This window comes from Pinus tabuliformis, chromosome 3_1 (assembly GCF_031772625.1).
Source record: "Pinus tabuliformis cultivar Carrire ecotype Pingquan chromosome 3_1, CPIR1, whole genome shotgun sequence".
NCBI lineage: Eukaryota > Viridiplantae > Streptophyta > Pinopsida > Pinales > Pinaceae > Pinus > Pinus tabuliformis.
Window position 1 is genome coordinate 671,116,657 of NC_142301.1, and position 22,980 is coordinate 671,139,636.

The 22,980-nt window shown below is 40.7% G+C and overlaps 1 pseudogene; it reads right to left on the reverse strand.

The window, feature by feature from the left end:
• Positions 1–519: 519 nt before the first annotated feature.
• Positions 520–22,980, reverse strand: part of LOC149188876 (peroxisomal adenine nucleotide carrier 1-like) — a 123,800-nt pseudogene continuing 101,339 nt past the window's right edge.

Consider the following 22,980-nt stretch of genomic DNA (forward strand, 5'->3'; position numbering starts at 1 on the left):
ATCACCATTGTATATCAAAAACCCCAAAAATATATATTCCCCATTCCCTAGGCAATATAGCTTTATAGCTTCGAAAGGTCGGGCGCAAAGAAAATAGAGCGCGTTAAGGCAGATAAGCACTAAAACACATCTCGGGATTAAATCAAGATTTGCTTGGTTTAACAGCCCTAATAGCGTGTTTATTCCAACAAATAGAAGAACCCGTTGGTCTGCAAAACAATACAAAAACCCAAAATCCGCCTATTCCCAAAGTTCTGCCTTGGTGCGCATTCCCAGAAATATTGATTTTTATATGCCTTGGGCCCCACCTTATAGTATGATCAGATCTGCAACCCGTCGACCGTCGTATCCGGGCTCTCCCATCTGACGGTCCACAGCAATATCGGACCACCTCCGATGCCCGAACGATAGTGCCCGAAATCTGTCAGAGGGTGACGTCGGGGCTCCCGTACTATAAGCGGTCCAAAATTACCACTTACTGCCCTTGTATCTCCGCCATACGTCACTTCTATGTCACCCTTACGTCATTGTCGCCTCAGCATTACGTTGCCGCCCCATCTGCCCTTGCTCCGAGCTGTCCGCCATGTCACCTACCCACGTGGAGCCACTCACTGGCTGCCACGTCATCACTCCATACCCGACCCCACCTATGACGTCATGCTGATGTCATCCGACAAAAAGGCGCCAAAGGCCAAATTTTCCCTATTTTGCCCAAAAAACTCGTTTTTCGCGTTATTTGCAATATTACTCACTGTACTCCTGCATGAGCAAGTACGTTGCCTGTCCGCCAGCTCTGAAGACTGCTCCCTTGCTGCTGGCGCCCTGAATTCACCTGCTTTTCCACCATTGTCCGATTGCACCAGGTATTTATCAGTTTCCCCCCTCCGCGGCTAGTTTTTGCATAATTCACCAAACAAAATAAGAAAAGAGGAAAAAATAGTAATTTCCAGAAATCCTCACGAACCAGTGGTCCTTTTCCACACTGTAAGCCCAAGTTCACCTACAGAGGCCCCACATTGTGCCGAATTACCACAAATTCATAGTTTGTTTGCGCATTCGCAAATCTGAACCTCTGCTAGACAAATCCACCGGGAAAGCAACTCTCAAATCCCAGCATTTGCTCATTGAATCTACCCTAGGAGCATTTTGACTCAGTTTCACCCCAATTGGCCTCTTCTCCTCAGCAAATTGCCCTGCTAATTCAAAATCCACTACTCTGCATTGCTGTGCCCAAGAAAAAAATTCTCAAAAATAATTCCAAATTCAGTTGACCATGGAGACTCCAGTGGCATTGAACATTGCCCCATTAAATGCCCCACACAAGAACCTGGAGTGGTTAGCCCTTGCTGACAGAGACTTTCAGATGAGAGAAACTGTAGAGAAGAGTAACACATATCACATAGAAACAGTTTGTGAGTTGAGAAAGAAGCACAGAGATGGTACAGACCTCCTGGGAATCTGGAAATCCAATTTGCCAATTTACTACCTTCCTCAGGTCAATGAGTTCCCAGACTTGATTCACCAATGCTGCGCAAACTATGACCCCAATCAAAGAGTTGTTCTGAGTCCTTCAAGCTCCGTCTTGTTCCATATTACTCCTGAAGCCATAAACCAAATGCTGCAGTTCAAACCTACAAGGCCACTGGTTCCTCTTTCAATGCAACTTTTGTTAGAGCAGGGTGCCAAGCTCTCCAACTCACAAATCACAAGAATTGGTCAATTATTTATGTGCCCAGAGTACCAGCCCCTACAACCTCCCCCTTATCTGCATGACTAGTTCAATGACATAGGGAGACTGTTGGTGGACATTATATCTTCCATCCTAGGCTTCAAGACCAGTGAATTTGTAGATGAGACAACACTGGTGGTGCTATCCATTTTTACTCCAGGACAACCCCCTGCTGTCCAGTATGACTATGCCTCATTTATAGCCAACAAAATTCATGAACAGTTCATGAATTTCGAGAGAGAGAGGGTATTCAAGTACACCTCCTACATATATCATCTACTTTTACACAATCAGCCTGACAGCTTCCTTGTTTCCCTCAAGAAACTAGATGCAAAGGGAGACAGAAGATCTGTAATATTCTGGACATCAGTCTGTCATCACATTCATTATTCACCATACAACTACAGTGAATTTATTGACCTATTCATCCATCCAGCCTTGTCACTACTGTAGAGTTCCCCTCCTCCTAGACTCACTGATGATATGCAGAAAATCCTTCAGCTGTCCAAGAACTATATCATAGGGGATTGGTACTTTTACCAAGACCATACAGTGATCAGGATATATGGCTGTGAGTTAGCGCCATATAGGCTACCAAAGTATGTCCCCATGAGACTCTTCTCTCTAGAATACTTCAGGCAGTTCGGCAATGTAGATATGATTCACTTCCGTAGCAAAAACAAGAAGGCATAGCTCAAAATTAAGCATCAATTGGGTCCATTCATCTTTAATAAGAGAGAAGAAGCTTGGGATGAGGCAAACCAAATGCTAAAAGCCCTTCCGCTCAAGACAAGCTTCTACTGGGCACCCTATGACCCTAACCACTTCATAAGCCTCAGAAGAATCAAGCATAGGCTTGCCACATATGATCACATTAGCATTCCAAATGTTGAAAAATATGCTAATCAAATAGATTGGAAAAAAGGAACATTAGTGGAAGACTATACTGAAGAAGAAATAGCAGAGAGAGCTATTAAAACTTTAGAAAAGGCAGTTGACTTGGAATATTTTGGACAGGTTTGGTCTTCAGGCACTCAGCATCGTGGAGAAGCTGCCTCTTCATCCACCATTCCTCAGCAACCTGCCAAAACAGCTAATCCAGCAGCAGATATGACTAAAGGAAAGACAGTGCAGCAAGAAGAGTAGCATGAAAGCAGGGCCAAACAACCTGCCTCCACAGAACAGCAAACACATGAACAAATTCCTCCAAGGCAGGAGGTGACAGTTGAGTCCTCTGTTTTACAAACACCTGCTAATGAGGACAGGACAAGGAAGAGGGATAGGCAAGAGGACACTCCTCTCACTACCTCTATGGACCAGCAAGGAGAAAGGAGACAAAGGTTAAACCCTTTCTCTGAGGAGGAATTACCAGAGAGGCCAATTGACAATATGCCCCCTCCTAGTATCGAAACATCGAACAGTTCTTTACAGCAAGGACAGGACATCCCACATGGGGCAGAGGTAAGCTCTTCTAGGGAGAAATCAAAGGCAGACTCCAGCATCAAGCAGCAGTTCATTGACATAAAGAAAAGGAATGAGCCCCTCAAGCACCAAATCTACAACCATCTCCTGAAAATGGCGCCAACAAATCAGCAGAGATTAATGTTTGCCTATGACATTCAAGAACAAAAAATGACCCTTAGTCACTTTAGGCCTACCATGCAGCAACCTCAAACAGCTGCAGATTACATCAGAACTAATATGGAAATTTTTTCCAGAGACATCCACCCCTTGGATCAAATTGAGCTGCACAGACAAACAGGGTGATCCAGGTGGATATTGGTGGCCACCTGCCAAGTCCACCTGGACCCCCACCATTGTTCTTCTCAGCATTTTCAGTTTCCTTAATTATAGCACAACTTACTATTTTTAGCAGTTTTTCGGGTCCTGAACTTCCGGAGCCGTTTTCAGGCCCTAAACGATGCTTTTTGGGGAATCCGGGGGCAACATGGGTCCATGGAATGGACCGATGTTGCCCATTCCAACAATGATAGTGCTCGGATAGATCTTTCTAACGAGCTATTGTATGCGTCAAACGGAGATCGTATCCCAAAGTTACGACCCCGGGAAGTTGATGTACCAACTTACCCCAAACCGGGCCCATAGTTTGGTGTTTCATCTTCTAGGGTTAGATTTTGGAATGTTAAGGGTTTTTCCACTGTTTCTCAACAATAAATAGGCCTTCGAGCCTCATTGTAAGACAGTTTAGAGGCATGTAGCCATCACATCTCTTCTCAGAGATAAGCTACCATCGCCCTAGCTGGTTTATTTCCATTTCTGGTTGTAAGCATATTTCAGTATTTTCCATTAATGAAATGAAGTATTATTTCCGCTGCATCTTTGCGTATATGGTTATCTTTGTAATTTGTTGCGTTCCTGTGTAAATCCGGATCAGTGGTATCAGAGCGGTCTGCTTTTTCTCTGTTTTTCTTTGCATGTCCCCAACAAGTTCGGGATATAAGGAGTTAGGGCTTGAACTGGTTGAACCTTTGCAAGACCAGCCTCGCAAATCCCGACGGCCTCCCATGGCGGATGAGAAGAAAGACGAGGGGGCAGGAGATCCCATCAAAATCTTGCTCGAAGAAGCCCTCGAGCGACAATGGAACACGATGATGGACAGCTTTGCCCAGATCCTTCAGCGGCTACCCAGAAGCAACGCATCGGCTTCCAGCGGCTACTCTGGAAACGCCACACCCTTTAAGGTACAAGTTAATTTTGAAATCCCCATATTCGAGGGTCAGATAGACGCAGATGCCATAGATAAATGGTTAAATCTGCTAGAGGGTTATTTTTCTGTTCATGAATTTTCGAGTCGGGAAAAGATTGTTTTTGCTCTTCTCAAAGCAGCCCCCCACGTCAAGGACTGGTGGGAAACCTACTGCGAGCAGAAGGATGAAAGTACTAGCTCACTATTTTCAGCCGCACCCACCTGGGATTCGTTCCGGGATGCCATCAAAGAGCAGTACTACCCTATTGGAAACTATGAGGATGAATAAATAAAGTGGACCACGCTGCGGCAGGGAAGGGACCAAGACGTGCCGGAGTTCACCAATCTTTTCCATACCCTTCGCACAAAGTTGGGTATCAAGGATTCGAAGCAACATTTGATACTCAAATACTGTGGCTGCCTACACAAGTACATCCAAGAAGAAATACAATTCCTAAACATCTCCTCGCTCGGCGCAGCATACCGATATGCCGTCAAGGTCGAGTAGAAGTTTAAACAAAAGAAGCGAGACTTTGGATCTGCGAATCAAAAGCAGGGGAAAGGTGCCCCTAAACCACAGAACAAAGGACAAAGCCAAGGCGGGACAGCCCAAGACAACCAGCTGCAAGCAAAGAACAGCGCCGCGAAGCCGAGAAAGGACACTGGAAAATGGTGCGAGTTCCATAAGAGCTCCACTCACAACACAAGTGAGTGTCGGGCCAAGCAGTCACAGGTGGCTGAGCTAAAGGTTTCAGAATCAGATGCATGTTCCGACTCTGAGTCAGAACCCGATAAAGGGAATGAAAAAGGGAAGCAGATCATTAATGTGGATCCCAGCACCACTGTTGCTACTGCAAAGATCCAGAAAAATGAACCCGAAGATCTAGAGGAGGAGGAGAGTCTCTTCCACTCCCAGATGTGGGTAAAGGGCTCCCCGATACAGTTCATTGTTGATAGCGGGAGTCAAAAGAACCTCATTTCGGCAGAGGTAGTGAAGTGGTTGGGCTTACCGACCACAACACATCCACAACCATACACCGTTGGGTGGCTTCACCAAGGACGAGATCTTCACGTGAGCCAGCAGTGTCGCCTTCCATACAACATCAAGCCCTTCACGGATGAGGTATTGTGTGACATTGCTCCTCTTGAAGTTTGTGATGTATTACTAGGACAACCATACTTGTGGAAGCGACATGCTGTGTATGAATCAAGGCCCCGTGCTCTTATTATTACATTGGGAAATAAGTTGTACAGGATACCAGAGGTAGCACCACCTACCTCCATCTCTTTGATTACTGCAAAACAATGCAGTAAGATCATTTCCAAAACTAGGAAATTTGTTTTCCTCATGATACGCCCTCAAAGAAAGAAGAAGACAGTGGCCGCGGCCTCCAAACGGGGTCCCTCTGCATGACAACTACAGATGGACAAGGTTGTGGAGGAGTACGAGGACATCTTCACCTCCTCGGCAGGGGTTCCTCTGCACTGTCAAGTCAAGCACTCCATCGATCTGACCCCAGGTGCGTCGCTACCCAATGGACCAATTTATCGGCGCTCCATTCTGGAGAACGATGAAATCAAGAGGCAGATTCAGGAGCTCCTGCAGAAAGGTCACATTCGTCCAAGTTCATCACCTTGTGGGAGCCCGATCGTGTTGGTACAGAAGAAGGATGGGACATGGAGACTCTGTATTGACTATCAGGCACTGAACAAGATCACTGTCCGTAATAGGTACCCGATCCCGCGGATTGATGACCTCCTAGACCAAGTAAAGGGGGCGAAATATTTCAGCAAGATCGATCTGAAGTCAGGATATCACCAGGTACCAATCAAACCCTCTGATGTGTGGAAGACTGCCTTCAAATCCAAGGAGGGCCTCTTCGAATGGTTGGTTATGCCTTTCGGATTGACGAATGCTCCTGCAACCTTCATGAGGCTAATGGATGACATCTTGTGGCCATTCACCAACTCCTTTGTAGTAGTATACTTGGATGACATTCTGATCTTCAGCCAGAGTTGGGAAGAGCACCTCCACCACATCCGACAGGTTCTCCAAACACTGCGGCAACACAAGCTATGTGCCAATTTGGAGAAATGCACTTTTGGCATGACCCAGGTTCAGTATCTGGGATACATCATTGATGAACAGGGGGTGCATGTTGATCCAGCCAAGATCCAAGTCATTCGGGATTGGCCCTCTCCAACCACTCTAACAGAGCTCCGCAGCTTTCTAGGTCTTGCCAACTTCTACCGCAGGTTTGTGTTGGGGTTTTCTCATATTTCTTGGCCCTTGAGTCAAGTCACCAAGGGAGGGGCGAAAGCAAAATTCTTTTGGTCTGAATCTCAACAGAAGGCATTCATGGAGTTGAAGGATTGCCTCTGCACGGCACTAGTGCTCGCGTTACCAGATTTACAACAACCATTTGAGGTCGAGACAGATGCCTCTGACTATGCTATTGGGGTAGTCCTTACTCAGCATGGACATCCAATGGCATATCACAGTGAAACACTTTCAGACACAGTCCGGAAGTACCCCACTTATGATAAAGAGATGTATTCCATTGTACAGGCCTGCTGACAATGGAAGCATTACATTTTGGGGAAGGAAACGGTCATCCACACAGACCACCGACCCCTGCAGTTCATACAGACCCAAGGGAAATTGCAGAATGATCGCCATCAGAAGTGGTCTACATACCTGCAACGGTTCCACTTGAATATCAAGTATAAGAAGGGCAGCACCAATAATGTTGCAGATTGCCTCAGTCGACCACCGATCATGGCTTTAACCACCGTGCTCAACTCTTGTGGGCACGAGACTTCTGATTGGCCACTTCTCTACAAAAGCGACCCAGAATTCGGCCACACATACCAGACACTCTTGGAGGGTCGGCATGTTCCGGATTTTCACCTTCAGGATGCCCTATTATGCCACCTCGGTCACCTTTGTGTTCCTTCAAGCGAGCGTGCCAAGATGATTTGGGAAGCCCACTACAGTCGGGCTGCTGGGCATTTCGGGGTCAAGAAAACAGTGGCCGTTCTGCAAAATTATTTCTATTGGTCGAATCTTCGACAAGATGTTGGAAAGTACATCAGATCATGTACTGCCTGTGCCATTGCCAAACCGACCATTAAGAAGCACGGCCTCTATACCCCATTGCCTACCCCAAGTCGACCTTGGGAATCCATCTCCATGGATTACATGTCAGGCCTTCCTTCCACTAAGCATGTAAATGACTGTGTTTTTGTGGTCGTCGACAGGTTCTCGAAGATGGCCATTATGGTGGCCTACAAGAAGAATATCACAGCAGAAGCCACTGCTAAACTCTTCTTTGAACGAGTGTGGGTGCACTTTGGGATCCCACAGTCTATCATCTCAGATCGGGACAGTCGGTTTCTCAGCACATTTTGGTCCAGTCTCTGGTCAATGCTGGACACCAAACTCACGAAGTCCACAACCTTCCATCCTCAAACTGATGACCAGACAGAGGTTGTCAATAGGATGATTGTGCACATTCTGCGCATGTATAACTCAAAGCATCCACGCACATGGGACGAGAGCCTCCCCTATGTTCAGCACAGCTACAACCGAGCTCTTCACAGCTCGACTGGCCATAGCCCTTTTCAGGTGGGTTTTGGATTCCAGCCATTATGCCCCATTGATGTGGCCATGCCACTTGCAGCTACTCACATAAATTCAGCTCATGTCCAGTCCGAAACAGATAAGGCCACCAGCTTCATTGAGCGCATCCAACACATTCGCCAGCAGATCCATGACATTCTTGAGAAATCAAATGCCAAGTACAAGCAGTGACATGATCAACATCGGGTGCCACACAAGTTTCAGGTGGGCGACAAAGACTGGTCGCATTTGCAAAAGGAACGCCTTACTGGAGCCTATCGGAAATTGAGACCACTTCGATATGGTCCTTACACCATTACTAAGGCTATGGGAGACAATGCATTTGAGCTCAGCATTCCCCCATTCCTTGGCCTGCACCCAGTGTTCAATGTGGACCGCCTTCGGCCATACTTTCCACCATTGCTAGACACATCCGACATTGCAGAATAGCTCAAACCCACAGAATTAAATACAGATTGCATGGAACAAGCTGCAACTGATTGGATCATGGACACACAGATCAAGAACACTCACCAAATATCCAACTGTATCAAGTTGTCAAAGCAGGCCAACTCCTTCAGCAGGGCAAGTGGCTCACCAGGGAACAAGTTCAGCAAAAGTTTCCTCATCTCATGGAGGAGCTCAACGCAATGGGGACCATTGCTTCCTAAGGGGGGAGGAATGATCCAGGTGGATATTGGTGGCCACCTGCCAAGTCCACCTGGACCCCCACCATTGTTCTTCTCAGCATTTTCAGTTTCCTTAATTATAGCACAACTTACTATTTTTAGCAGTTTTTCGGGTCCTGAACTTCCGGAGCCGTTTTGAGGCCCTAAACGACATTTTTTGGGGAATCCGGGGGAACATGGGTCCATGGAATGGATCGATGTTGCCCGTTCCAACAATGATAGTGCTCGGATAGATATTTCTAACGAGCTATTGTATGCATCAAACGGAGATCATATGCCAAAGTTACGACCCCGGGAAGTTGATGTACCAACTTACCCCAAACGAGGCCCATAGTTTGGCGTTTCATCGTCTAGGGTTAGGTTTTGGAATGTTAAGGGTTTTTCCACTGTTTCTCAACAATAAATAGGCCTTCGAGCCTCATTGTAAGACAGTTCAGAGGCATGTAGCCATCACATCTCTTCTCAAAGATAAGCTACCATCGCCCTAGCTGGTTTATTTCCATTTCTGGTTGTAAGCATATTTCAGTATTTTCCATTAATGAAATGAAATATTATTTCCACTGCATCTTTGTGTATATGGTTATCTCTGTAATTTGTTGCATTCCTGTGTAAATCTGGATCACAGGGGAAATGATATATTCTACATTAGCTGATAAGACCCTGTTGGCACACAAACTACAAAATTCCCTACACAACACTGCTGCTCAATTGGAATTGGAGAAAGCATCATCTCAGGCCAAGGACAACAGAATCAAGTCCTTGGAAGAAATCATTATAGAGTTGGGCCGTGATCCAAAGGACCCTAAGGGTGTGCAAGCATTATTGAAGAAAAGGGATGAAGACATAGCAGCTATGAGAAAGCATATCAAGCTGCCAGCTGGCCTTCACCCTCAAACTGGAGAAGTGGCAGAGCAGAAGAAGGATCAGGATGTAGTTGCCCTACTCCTGAGTTTATACAAGAGGTTGATGGAAACAGAGAGTGCACTAGAGGTAGCACTAAAATCAAGACAAGGTGAGGCACCAATGCAGCCAGCACAGATATCTGCATCTACTGAAGGTGTGCCACTTTCTACTGCTACAACAGCTCCTCCCTCAGGACAGACATCAGAGGTTGGTCCTTCAACATCAGCACTAGCAATAGCACCAGATTAGGGACCCAGCCTGAGTATGCAGAACATGATGAAGGATATGGAAGCTTTCGAAGCACAGATGGCTGAGTTGCAAGAAACCAAGGATAAGTTGGCTGCCATTGAGGAAAAATATGATAAATCCAAGCAAAGTGTAGCTGAAAAAACAAGAGAAGTAAGGGCACTTGAGAAGAGAATAAAGGAATTGGAAAAGGAGCTCTCTCTTGACAAAGTTGTAGTTGAAATTAAGAAGATCCTATAGACCAACATTGGTCAATCTATAACAGACCAGTGGCAATATATAGAAACTATCCATGAGCATATGGATCTGATAGGCAGGGCCCAAAAAGAAAGTCAAAGAGCAAGAGCATCTCTGGGCAATATGCCTGAAATAGCCAATAGGATGATCAATGTCCTGAACAACTGCACTGGCCCTCAGCTGGCAGCAATGGGTATCACTAACAGAATTGATACCATTTTACTAGTGAAGAGAGTGCTCACTTTGAGAAATCATGTGCAAACATTGGACAGAAGGTGTCAGGAGATGCAGACAGAAGTGAACATATTCATTGAGAAAATTATAGCATTCCATAACAGAGGCCTTCCCAGCTTAGTAACCAATGCAGGAAGGTTACTATCTCATGAAAATTATGCCAAGAGGGTAGACACATATGCCACAAATCAAATCACTGCAGCAGCAAGTACCTCAGAGGGAACAGGGCCTCCATCTGGGCAGGATCTCTATGACAAACTAGAGAATTTGTTTTTTATTAGGTAGGCTAGGACCTATGATCCAAAGATTGGTCTGTGGTTAACTTGCCCGTATTCCCTTAGGAGTCAAAGGGAACAACCTGAGTGATAACACATGGTTTTCGCACATGGTTTTGGGTGCAATGATTTTCGGTCCATGGTATTGGATGCTTTGGCATGTATAAATATGTATTGTAACATTGAAATGAATATAATGAAAAATCAAACTGGTAGTCCTAGTTTTGGGATCCAGGGGAAAATCTCTGTGTATATGTGTTTTATGTGTTATGCTCTTTCTATTGTTTATTTTATACTTTTCATAATTCGTATGCAGGTAGTTTATGTACGGGGTTAAAACCTACAACTTTGACACTATACTATGCCAAAAATATATATATATTTATGTAGGAGTGCAATAAACCCTGAGTAAAATAATAATCCCCCAATCACACTCATAGGCCTATACAAAATTGACTCGAAGATTTGGTCGCTCACATGGGCCTTTCCTACATGCAACTGTACTACTCCAGTCACTTTCACGAGCCTCCTTCCATATGACTAGGGAAGAGCATGGCTTAAAACAAGGATCCAACCCTCAAACTTTCCACAGAACTTGATGGGAGTGAAATGACTTGTAGACCATCCTTCCAAAGTCATCTTGACATCAGCAACCCAGTTGCATAACTTCAACAAGACATCACACACATCATCAATTAGACCTCTAGTACAAGTATAATGCAGCTTCAGATGAGGCCTTGTTACCTCACGACACCTCTCCTACAGACCTACTGAGACTTATTATAGCAAGACACATCAACCTGGAAGCCTTCAATAAGTATAAAACAAAATCGAGACTTGATATATAGACTCATGAGTACATCACAGAAATAGGTGGCATCAATGGAAACACAAATAGGCCAACAAACTCCCCCTTTTCCAATGATGTCAACTCATAGATTTTGAAAGTAAATATTAGATTTACATACAAGAATATGAACCAGATTACATACACAATTCACTCTCTCTCCCCCTTTGACATTAATGGTTAGGGGTTTTACATGGAGAGAAAAATTACATAACAATAATGTGATACATGGCCAAAAATAAAGTACCCCTCCTGAAAAGGTGTAACCAATACTCTTCCTGAGCTGCTGAATATTCTCCCCTTGATTATATATGATACCACACCATCTTGAAGAAGAAACATACATGAAGAAGCAAACCATCTTGAAATGATGAAAAAATAAGCAACAAACAGTTCATAATGCCTTGAATATCACGCAACCAATGAATCACCATCCATTCTCCAAATGTTGCAGTTCAAAGTGCTCTTAATGACATCCTGTTAGGCCCCTATACTACTAGTGTAACCCACTTATTATATTGATGTACCCATGTAGTGCCCATATTGTTACTATTGTGCCCCATAGAAGCCCACTATTGTTATTATTGTGCCCTTACATTATTATTGTTACGTCGGCTCTGATTATGTTATAACCCCTTAAGCTCCTATATATAGAAAGGAGGTCTTTTCATTTGTATCATCCAAAAATTGTTCATTTATGTAATGTAAAGGAGGTTGCCCCCTCGAAGAGGCTGAATTTTAAGGCGTTGATCTTTCTTTTCTATCTTTTCTTGAGCTGGTTTCATAACATTTGGTATCAGAGCTTTGATTCTAGGGTTTCGCTGCTCCAAACAGGTCATCATGGCATTTTTGCTATAACTTTTTTTTTGTGATGTTTCCGAAGTTGAAAATAAAACCCATTTGAGAATAAATCGCGCTGAACCTTGGGTCAAAATTTCACAGCTTTTGGTGCGATATGTGCGGAGATATGATCTGAGGAAGTTGGTCTTTTTGCAGACTCCTGAATTACATTCAAAACAGGTGACCTGGGGAAAATCGTCATAACATTCTCTCTGGGGATCGGATTGAAATTTCATAAGAAGGTACAGAAAGAGGATGGACTGTAGTTTCTTGTATGTGTGTTTCAGATTCAAAGGTTGAAATAGTGACTCGTGGCACGTCATACAAGTTCGCTCTACTGAACTAGTCTAAAAGCAAGTCACTGTGGGAAATTTCACATAACTCTTCCTTGGAGAATCCAATTTGGGTCAGACTTGTGGCATTGGAAAGAGGACGCATAAGGCTACTACAGGTCGCAATTTCAGAACTTAAAGGTCCGAAAGTACAAAGTTACAGTCGTTTCAAGGTCGAGCTCCTAAAATCAAGAAAAAGCAAGATGAGGAAGTTTGATGGCAAGGATCTGGTAAATTGGATACTTCAAATGGAGCAATATTTTGATCTACATGGTGTACAACTGTTACAAAAGGTATGTATTGCATCTTCATATTTAGAACCAGATCAATTTTTATGGTACAAAGGGCTTTGTTCTCGTAAACAACTTGTTACGTGGTCAATTTTCACGGAGGAAATGATAGCACATTATGAGGATACAAAGAGCAACACCTTCTTTAGAGCAACACCACAACAATTGGAAAGAGTAAAAGGGCTTTGTGACATAGTGGAAAGCAAAATTATGGAAACCAGGATGCGTACTTCTCACAACTATAAAGATGAAAGTGTTGTTTCTCCTAGCCTTCCACAACCTACAAGGGTTACACCACAACAATTGGAAGAAAAAAGAGAAAAAGGGCTTTGTTACAATTGTGATAGCAAATGCACTAAAGGTCATAAGTGTGCTGAGAAGAAGTTATTTTACATAGAATATGAAGAGGAGGAAGAAAATGATCAAGAAACATCAAAAGAAGAAGATATATGCCATGACCCCATCCCAGAGAAAGAAGAAATGAATCAAACCATATCTTGTAAAGCATTGGCAAGAATTACCACTCCTCAAACTCTCAAGATAGAAGGACATATCAAGAAGAAAAAGATGCAAGAAGTGCAAGATCACATCGAGAAAGAAGAAATGAGTCCAACCATATCTTGTAATTCAATGGATGAAATTACCACTCCTCAAACTATCAAGATAGAAGGACACATCAAGAAGAAAAATGTTCAAGAAGTGAAAGATCACATCGAGCATCAAGAAATGAATCTGACCATATCTTGTAAAGGACTGGAAGAAATTACCACTCCTCAAAAGATAGAAGGACATATCAAGAAGCAAAAGGTTCAAGCAGAGAAAGATCACATCGAGCATCAACATCAAGTTCTCCAACTTTTAAAGGATAACGCCACTTCGGTGCAAAATCAAACAAAACAACAGGTAGATCAACATCATAGTGAAAAATGTTTTGATGTAGGTGATTGGGTATTTTTACTGCTACATGTAAAGCAAGCTATTTATGAGAAGGAAATGTTGGCAATACTACATGCACTTAAAAAATGGCGACCTTATCGAATGGGAAGACTCTTCAAGGATGAGGATGTGGAAGCATTGTTTTGTGCTATTTATATTATCCAACCAGATTGGATAAACGAAGCAAGGGATGAATGGAAGAAGGACGAAGAAGTATGGCCACTTATTCAAAAGTTGCAAAAGATCCCAATTCAAGCAATATTGCCAGAAATTGAATAGGAAGGAAAAATCATATTGGAACCTGGAGCAGTCACAGAAACAAGAATCCGACAACTATGAAATCGATCAATTTCAGAGTATCTCATCAAGTGGAAGAACTTACCCATTGAATATTCCACATGGGAGGACAAGAATTTTATACAGAAGCATCAAGAACTACTCAAGCGTTGAGGACAATGCTTTTTGAAGGAGAGGGGCATGTTAGGCCCCTATACTACTAGTGTAACCCCTTATTGTTATTAGTATAACCCACTTATTATATTTATGTACCCATGTAGTGCCCATATTGTTACTATTGTGCCCCATAGAAGCCCACTATTGTTATTATTGTGCCCATACATTATTATTGTTATGTCGGCTCTGATTATGTTATAACCCCTTAGGCTCCTATATATAGAAAGGAGGTCTTTTCATTTGTATCATCCAAGAATTGTTCATTTATGTAATGTAAAGGAGGTTGCCCCCTCAAAGAGGCTGAATTCTAAGGCGTTGATCTTTCTTTTCTATCTTTTCTTGAGCTGGTTTCATAACACATCCATATGAAAACAACAAACTCCATGAAAAAAGCCTCATTACCTTCGAAAAGGAACAACACCCATCTTCTCTCTAACATATTCAAAGTTCTCTCAATCTTCTATTACATAGCCAAGATACTTCTATTTTCTCATGCAACAACTGATTCTAGTGTCATCAAAAACATACATGTTGTTGTCACTTCTAATGGCCTTTGCTACTATCATTCCTGATTTTTAATTTATGATCTCACATTGCTTAGATTTGAAAATCACCACATGCCCATTATCACACATCTTACTCACACTAAGGAGATTGTGCTTCAAACCATCAATATAAAGCACATTTTTATCTTTGGTCTTCTTGTCCAATCTAATTGTCCCTTTCCCTTTGATGGGAAATGTTGCATCATTTACAAAACTAACATTGTCTTCTTTATACTCTTTTAGCTGCAAGATTTTTCTCTTATCACTGATCACGTGCTTGGAGAAACCACTATCAATCAACCATTGCTTATGATGATCATGAGCTATCAAACCAAACTCACAATTTTCATCCTTTTTCTTCTGTCTTTTCTTAACTTTCTGCTGATTAGATTTCTCTTGAGAGTGTTACATGAAGGAATTGGGAAGGCTAGATATGCATTCACTAGATTTTTGATCAAATTTATTGCATCTGAAACACTTGATCTAATTCATTAGTGGAGAAAAAGAATTATTTCCATTTACATGAAAAATATTTGGATCTTGAGAAACTCTTGATTAATCAAAATTTCTTCTACAAAACACCTTCAACCTACAATTTATGGCTTTGTGTTCAAAATTATTACATGCAAAATAATAACCATAAAATTAAGTAGGATATCTAACTTTTTTTTGCCATGATGGAGGAGTGAAATTTGAGGATCTTTCTTGCTTCACTTGCTAATTTTTTGTTGATTTCCTTTCAACTTCATTACGTTGCATATTTTCTCTAGTTGCAACAATATTTGATTGATATTATTTTCCTTTCAATGCATCTCCATAGATGGTACTTGGTTGATCTTTGATGTTTTATGTAGGAGGCTTGAAACCCAAAAAATTTTGTCCTTCAATTACCTTTGCATGTTGAGAATATTTTGCAAGATTTCAGATCCCTTGATAAATTTTTGATCTATAAGTACTTTAGTTTTTTCTTTTGATAGATTGGCCCTTAATGTAACAATTTCTTCCTCAAGTTTGTGAAAATTCTTTTTAGTTTCTTCTAGATGATTGGTGAGAACATTCTCCTTCATTTTAGTTTCTACCAATTATCTCTTTAAGAATATGATATATTCCTCGCTAGTGGATGGAATGGGAGCTCCACCAACATTCTACTTCAAATGTTCATTTTCTTTCTCCAACTAGATCAAATTATTTTGTTGAACCACAATTTGTTGCAGCAAACTTTCCTTGAATTTCTCAAGCTCATCCAAGTGGATCTTCAAAGAATCAACAACCAAAGAGGGTTTATTACCCTTTATTTTGCGTATTTCCCTTTTCAAATGATTACTTTTGTTTCTAGGTTTGTACAAATCATCAAGTTTAGAAATGATCTCACCTTCATAATCAATATATCCATCTTCTAGATTTGATTCATGTTTGGACTCAAGAGCCATAAGAACACGTTGATTGTGCTCTTCCTCTACTTCTGATGATGATTTCTCACTGCTTTCATCTGAAATATCACTCTCTTCTTTGGAGTAATAACTCTATCTCTTTTGAATTTTATCTTTTCGAAATTTACTTCGTGTACATTTTGTAGAAAAATGTACAACTTCTCCACATTCAAAACACTTAATGAGGAATACATTTATACTTTCCAATACCTTTCTTCAATTTATTGGAAAACTAAAAAAATTATTCATCAGATTCAGTACTAGAGTATTCCTCCTCTTACTTGATTTTCTTTGGGACTTTCTTGAGCTTTTTGGTAATATCCTTAACCTTCTTGGAGGCTTTGAATGTAGCTTCTCCAGATTCAAATTTCTCTTCAACCATGCACATCTCATATGCTGTAAGTATTCAAATAAATTGCTCCATAGTAAGACTGCTCAAATGAGTTATCTCCTCAATAGCAGAAACTTTTGGATTAAATCTTCTTGGCAAAGACCTCAATGTTTTATCAATAATGGTTTCATCTTGAAAATTTTCATCTATGCTCTTGATCATATTTTTTATTGATTCAACTCTTCAAAAATGTTCAACAATAGTTTCATCTTCCTTCATTTTCAAGCTCTCAAACCTCATCCTATGGGTTTGAAGCTTTTCTTTATCCACCTTCTTGTCACCTTCATATCTATTCTCAAGTTTTACCCAAACTTATTTGGCCAATTTACAATGTATGAATTTTATCAGCTAACTCTCACTAAGTGCTACAATAATGGCATTTCTTGCTTTTACATTGTTTTTAAAAATCTTCTTTCCATCAGGGTCTAAAGGAAGAACATCAGGAACAATATAACTACACACCACAATAGAGAAAACATCAACACCTAAACTCATGAGGTACCCTTCCATTCTCATCTTCCATAAGTTGTAATTTTCACCCTCAAAAATTCATACTTTCACATCATGGCCAACCATTTCCCCTTCTTGATTCTCCTTCCAGCGGTCAAGTTCTAGCAAAGGAGTCAGATTTGATACCAATTGTTAGACAAAATTAACACTTAGAGGGGGGGTGATTTAGCATTACGAAAATAGAAAAAATAATTTCTCCAAATAAAAATTCTTCAGAAATTAGCTTCATAAATATATAACATAATCAAGCACATGAAAAACATGAATAATCATCACATATAAACACTTATAGTTTAGGTGGAAAACCCCCCCTTTGTGGAAAAAAACCACTCAAATATTTAATGTTTCTTCTTATTATCTATTGCTTCAAAAAAATATCATTACATTACGATAACTAGCACCTACTACCAATGGAGCAGCCACCCCTTAATAGAATGAGAAATGTTGGCCACAACCAACTTGGAGCACCCAATCCTACAATAGAAAAATAGCAGGGACTGAGATTGAAGTCCCCACACCAAGTAAAAAAAATTCTTCTCTAAAATGATATGATTCAGAAATGAGAATATTTTTGCATAAATAGAACATGCAACAAATAGACAAAATCATGCACCCACAATCCACACTCCAATTAGGAGAACAATTCTATCCGCACACACTCTCCAAACTGATTTTCAATCACTGCAAACTACTCTCAAATTCCATTGAATATTATTCTCTAAAGAATATTTCAATTCTGAGATTATGAACTCACTGTAAGACTCATTTGTTTTGCAGTTGCAACTCAAACACACTTTCTCACACACCCTTCTTCCAAGACAATGAATGAGCTTATTTCCATCTCGTATTTGTGGAATATGGAGATGGTTAAGCCAATTAATTTTTTAGATGATGGATCTCACATAAAACCTTTCGACACTCTTCAAAAATGATTAATATTCGCATCTTGACGATATCAAACCGCTAATTCCACTAGCCCTTTGATTATTTCAACTTTAAAAACCTTCTAGAGGCCCCATGACTTATTTTGACCTTTTTCTTGAAAATTCCAACTCTAGACATCACCAAAACCAAATTAATTTTAAGATGAGCACAAGAAAATTGGAGATAGACTCGTAATACCTTGGTCACATGCACATGCCTAGACAAAATTGACTAGATGAGTTTTTCGCTCGCATGGTCCTCTCCTCCATGCAAATGAACTTTTCCAGTCGCTTTGATGAGCCTCCTTCCATCCGAATCAGGAAGAGTGTGGCTTAAAACAATGATCCAACCCTCAAACTTTCCACAGAAATTCAGGGGAGTGAAATGACCTGTAAACCATCCTTCTAGACTCTTCTTGACATCAGCAACCCAACTACATAACTTTAAAAAGACATCACACACATTATCAAATAGACCTCTAGTAGAAGTGTAGCTCAGCTTCAGATGAGCCCATGTTACCTCATGACACCTCTCATACAAACCTACTAAGACTTATCATAGCATGTTACATCATAATGATAGCCTTCAATAAGTATACAATAGACTCAAGACTTGGCATATAGACTCATGAGTATATCATACAAGCATGTGACATCAATGGCAACACAAATAGGTCAACACCTTGATCCTAGCTCCAAGCTCAATTTCTCCCTACATGTTTTATATTCATCATTTTGGAGTTGGTGGTGTGTAGATATTGAGCTTATGTGTGTAAGAGAAGGTTGTGAAGATTAATTATGCTTCAGACCTATTGGAGAGCATATATTTTTCAGTGAGTGAGTGTTAATGGAAAAAAATGGAGCAGCACTAAAGCATACTAAAGAATACATCAAATTTGATGGTGTGGGAGTAGAGATTGTTTGGAGAGATTTTGTATGTAACTGGATATTTTTTTGTTGGTGACTCTTACATTTTTATTTGCAGGAGATGCTGATGCATTTTCCACATAGCCATAATGTCTTATGATTTGAATTGTATTATGTATAATTTTATTGATGTGGGGGTTTTATAGCATTCAAATTTGATGTGGCCACTATTTTCTTGTGTGGAGAGCATATGTTTGTGGTGTTTTTTTATTTGATGAGATTGTCTTTCTTCTAGAGGTTGTATTACAGAGATGAATTGAGTTGAGTAGAAATTCTTGGGATCCACTTTCAAAATAGACCAAACGAGGTCCACATAGAGGAGAGGATTAGTGACTTCATGGATGTGGAGAAGTGATTGTGAAATTTCAGTGAAAGGAACAGTTTCTCAATCCAGTGGTAGTTGGAATTTCCAATCGGAGTTGGGTGAGGATCGATTGATCATCGTGGCTTTCAACGAATGGTAGTCCGTAGATACATGGAGAACATAGTATTTCAAGCTTATCATTAGAATTGAGTCTCTAGGTTGATCAAAGTTAGTCGATTGTATATGAGGTCGATTCTCCATGATTATGGGAGTCAACAAAATCTATCTAAAATACATTATTTTCTTAATATAAGATTCAAAGCAGTGCAATAGCAAAAAGGGTGATTTTTTTCCTAGTGAACGGTTTTCCACTAGATATATTGTGTCTCATGTGTGGATGTGTTTTTGATGTGTTTATTATTGTTTCTCTCATGGTTATCTTGTTTAAAATGCTTATATGGTTTACATGCAAGAGATACTATAATGTGTTGTTGGTTAATATATGTGATTCAGTAGAGAAGTAAATAAAAGGAAATATTTGGTAATAAGTCACACTATTGATTCACCCATGCACACCCCCCCCCACCACCAAGTATTTCTCAAATGTTTCCAATAATTGGGACCTTATGTGGTTGAAAAATGTCATGATAATGGCTTAGTTAAGATTCAGACAATTGATAAAGATTAGATCCCACTTCCAGTGAATGGGTATAAATCAAATTTATATAGGAATCTGCTCTCAAGGGTTGAGTTTGATTATTTAATAAGAAAAGAGTCAAATGTGATTTAGAACATCAGAGCTTGCAATCCATTCAGCCTCCAATCAATAGAGGAAAAGGAGAAAAAAGGAAAAAAAAATCAAGTGAAAACCTCCCTTGAGACACTTGAGGCAAACTCATTTGTTGAAACCCTCCTTGAGGTAGTCTGAGAGTTTGAGAAAACAAATAGAAGCAATAAAAGATCCCCAAGTGAAAACCTACCTTGAAGCATGTGATATCCCCTAAATTAATGTTTTATGTTATTAATTGTGCATAATTGTCTTTCTGTAGTGTTGTTTTAATAAACCTTAATTAACTTAGACTGCAACATTAATTATCAACCCAGGGTAGGTATTGCTATTTCAATGGAGTTTGCACTGTCTGTGCTGATACACTCTAGCCAAGTAGAATAAAATGTAGAAAAATATAAAAGATGTTGTTGATCTAAATTGCTAAATCAAACCATGCATCTAGATATAAAAACACACTACAAAATTAAATCATAGCTCACAACTATTAAAGTAAGGGCGCGCCACACAAGAACTAACATCTACTCCAACTGGTTACTATCACTCTGTTGATTAACTTAGTGTAACAACATAAGATAAATAGAAATAGCAATGAATGTATTCCATGATTTCTACAGCAATAGCGAGAAACCATAAATCAATGAACTAAACTAGAATGTGCACTACGTATATCACTGCAATCCCTGCCAAAGAGGAGGAACCTTCCTCCTCAACAGGGCATTGGAAGAACACAAAAGTGATTAATGAATCAGTTGGAAAGCAGTAACAACATCACCGTGCTAATTGATATTAAAAGAAATTTAGATTTACAGAAACAGAGTAACGATACTCTTCTATAAGTTGTCCCTTGGTACCTAAAATGTCGATTCTTTTATAACTATTACAACCCGAAAATTAGAAACAAATTGATCATGAAAATCTCCCAACTCTGATGCCGATCAAAAATAAATAAGTTACAGCCTATTGCTAAACAAATATACATCAGTTGCAGCTGCTAGAGTTTTGTTACTTCAAAAATAAACAATCCCTACTACATATAGTTATTATGTGGAATAGTACCCACATTTCCAGCTTCGGTGCAACAACATTAAGCGAATGGTGGTTCTGGATGGCACGGCATAACTGACGACAACACTGTTGGTGTGATGGAGGATCAACGTGAGGTGTAACAACATATAATGTTTAACAACAATCTGTAACAACATCCAATGTGTAACAACAATCTGTAACACCAGCAGCCTGTAATAGCACCTAGTGTGTAGCATCAACCTATAATAGCACTTGGGGTGTAAAAGTGACTTGTTCTACCCTTTCCCACAGTTAATCCTGCTACCTATCTACTTCATAGCTTCGTTCTCATGAGCCAACACTTGAAAAGATGAAATTCCCAAAATACTTCTTCAATGTTCTCCCAGTTAGCCACAAAAAGAAATAAAGACTCGTATTATTTGGTAAAATATAGAAAAGTAACATGACAATAAAATGGATTAAAAAGGTAACAAAATAGGGAGTTTGGTCATATAAGGGCATAGGTCTAGAGAACAAAAAGGTCAAAACAGGGGAAAGAATGTGCAGAAAATAGGTAAAAACCACACACAACATCTCCCCTTGACTGAAGCAACTTCATGTCCCCATGCAAAATCTCAGTTCCTTCCACTGTGCCCCTGGTGGAAATCTTCGAAATTGTAGGCACCAGTAGTATCATCGCCTGGAGCTCTAAATCCTTGATCGGCCATTAGCACACGTGGCCAAGATTCCTCTTCATAATCACATAACTGATAATCGAGCTGATACTCCTCCAATGGCAACCATATAAAAGGGAATTTGAACATGAGGCCAATCTAGTACGCCTCAAGTGTCAGCACAATCTTAGCATATTTCGGCACCCGTGTAACAATAGCCACAAATTTATTGTACCTAAAGGGGTCCCCTTCCTGCAAATCTACACTATAGGCCTCAATGTGCTTGAGACGTCCGACTAATGCTTGGCTCCTCATATTTGCAAACAAGTTGAGGTAGATCCCCATGATTCTTCTTCTGTAAATGGTTGATTGATCTCTGATTTCCAGAGTTCTCATTAACTATATGAACTCTCACCGGAGTTCGTAAGCCATTCCTGGTTCAGCCCTAACCCACAATGCCATCTTTTCCTCGCTGGCCTCTACTGTTTTCTTGGCTAGTTGCCACTCAATATGATTCCTCATAAATGAGAGGAATGCTCGTGACTGCGAGTCTCCCATAAAAGAGAGGACACTCACCACCATCTTCGTGCTCACATATTCGCACATAATATTTTGCAAGAACAGCTCGCACAACAAACACTAATCATCAAAATAATAGGAATGGAAAATTTCAAAAAAGGTGCAGGTTGAAGAACCCATATAAGACCCATCCTCATAAAATTCCCTTAACTGAAATAAGTAGTAACATTCCCAGAGGAACACAGGGTATGATGGGGACGACCGCCTACATGCTAGTAGGTTTAGAGAAAGGTCATGGAGTTTGGTCATATCAAACATTAGGTTGAAGACCTCTCGATGCAGCTAATACAACTTTTCATCCTTTTTCTTCATAATTTATTTATGCCTCTGTGCCTCCTCTTCTCTTTCCCATTCTTCTTTTAGCCATTTTTCTCTCAGGGAATCCATCATTCGTTTATGCGCATTGAGTGGAATCACTCCCTCCTGTAGAGAGAGCATAATCTACTTCCACTTTTGCAGCTCTTCCAATAACAACAATTTCTCAGAATGTCATCCTTCATTAGGACCCTGCATTCTTCCACATGCACTATTAGTTGAGGGTGTAGCAGCCTCCTGAGGGCGA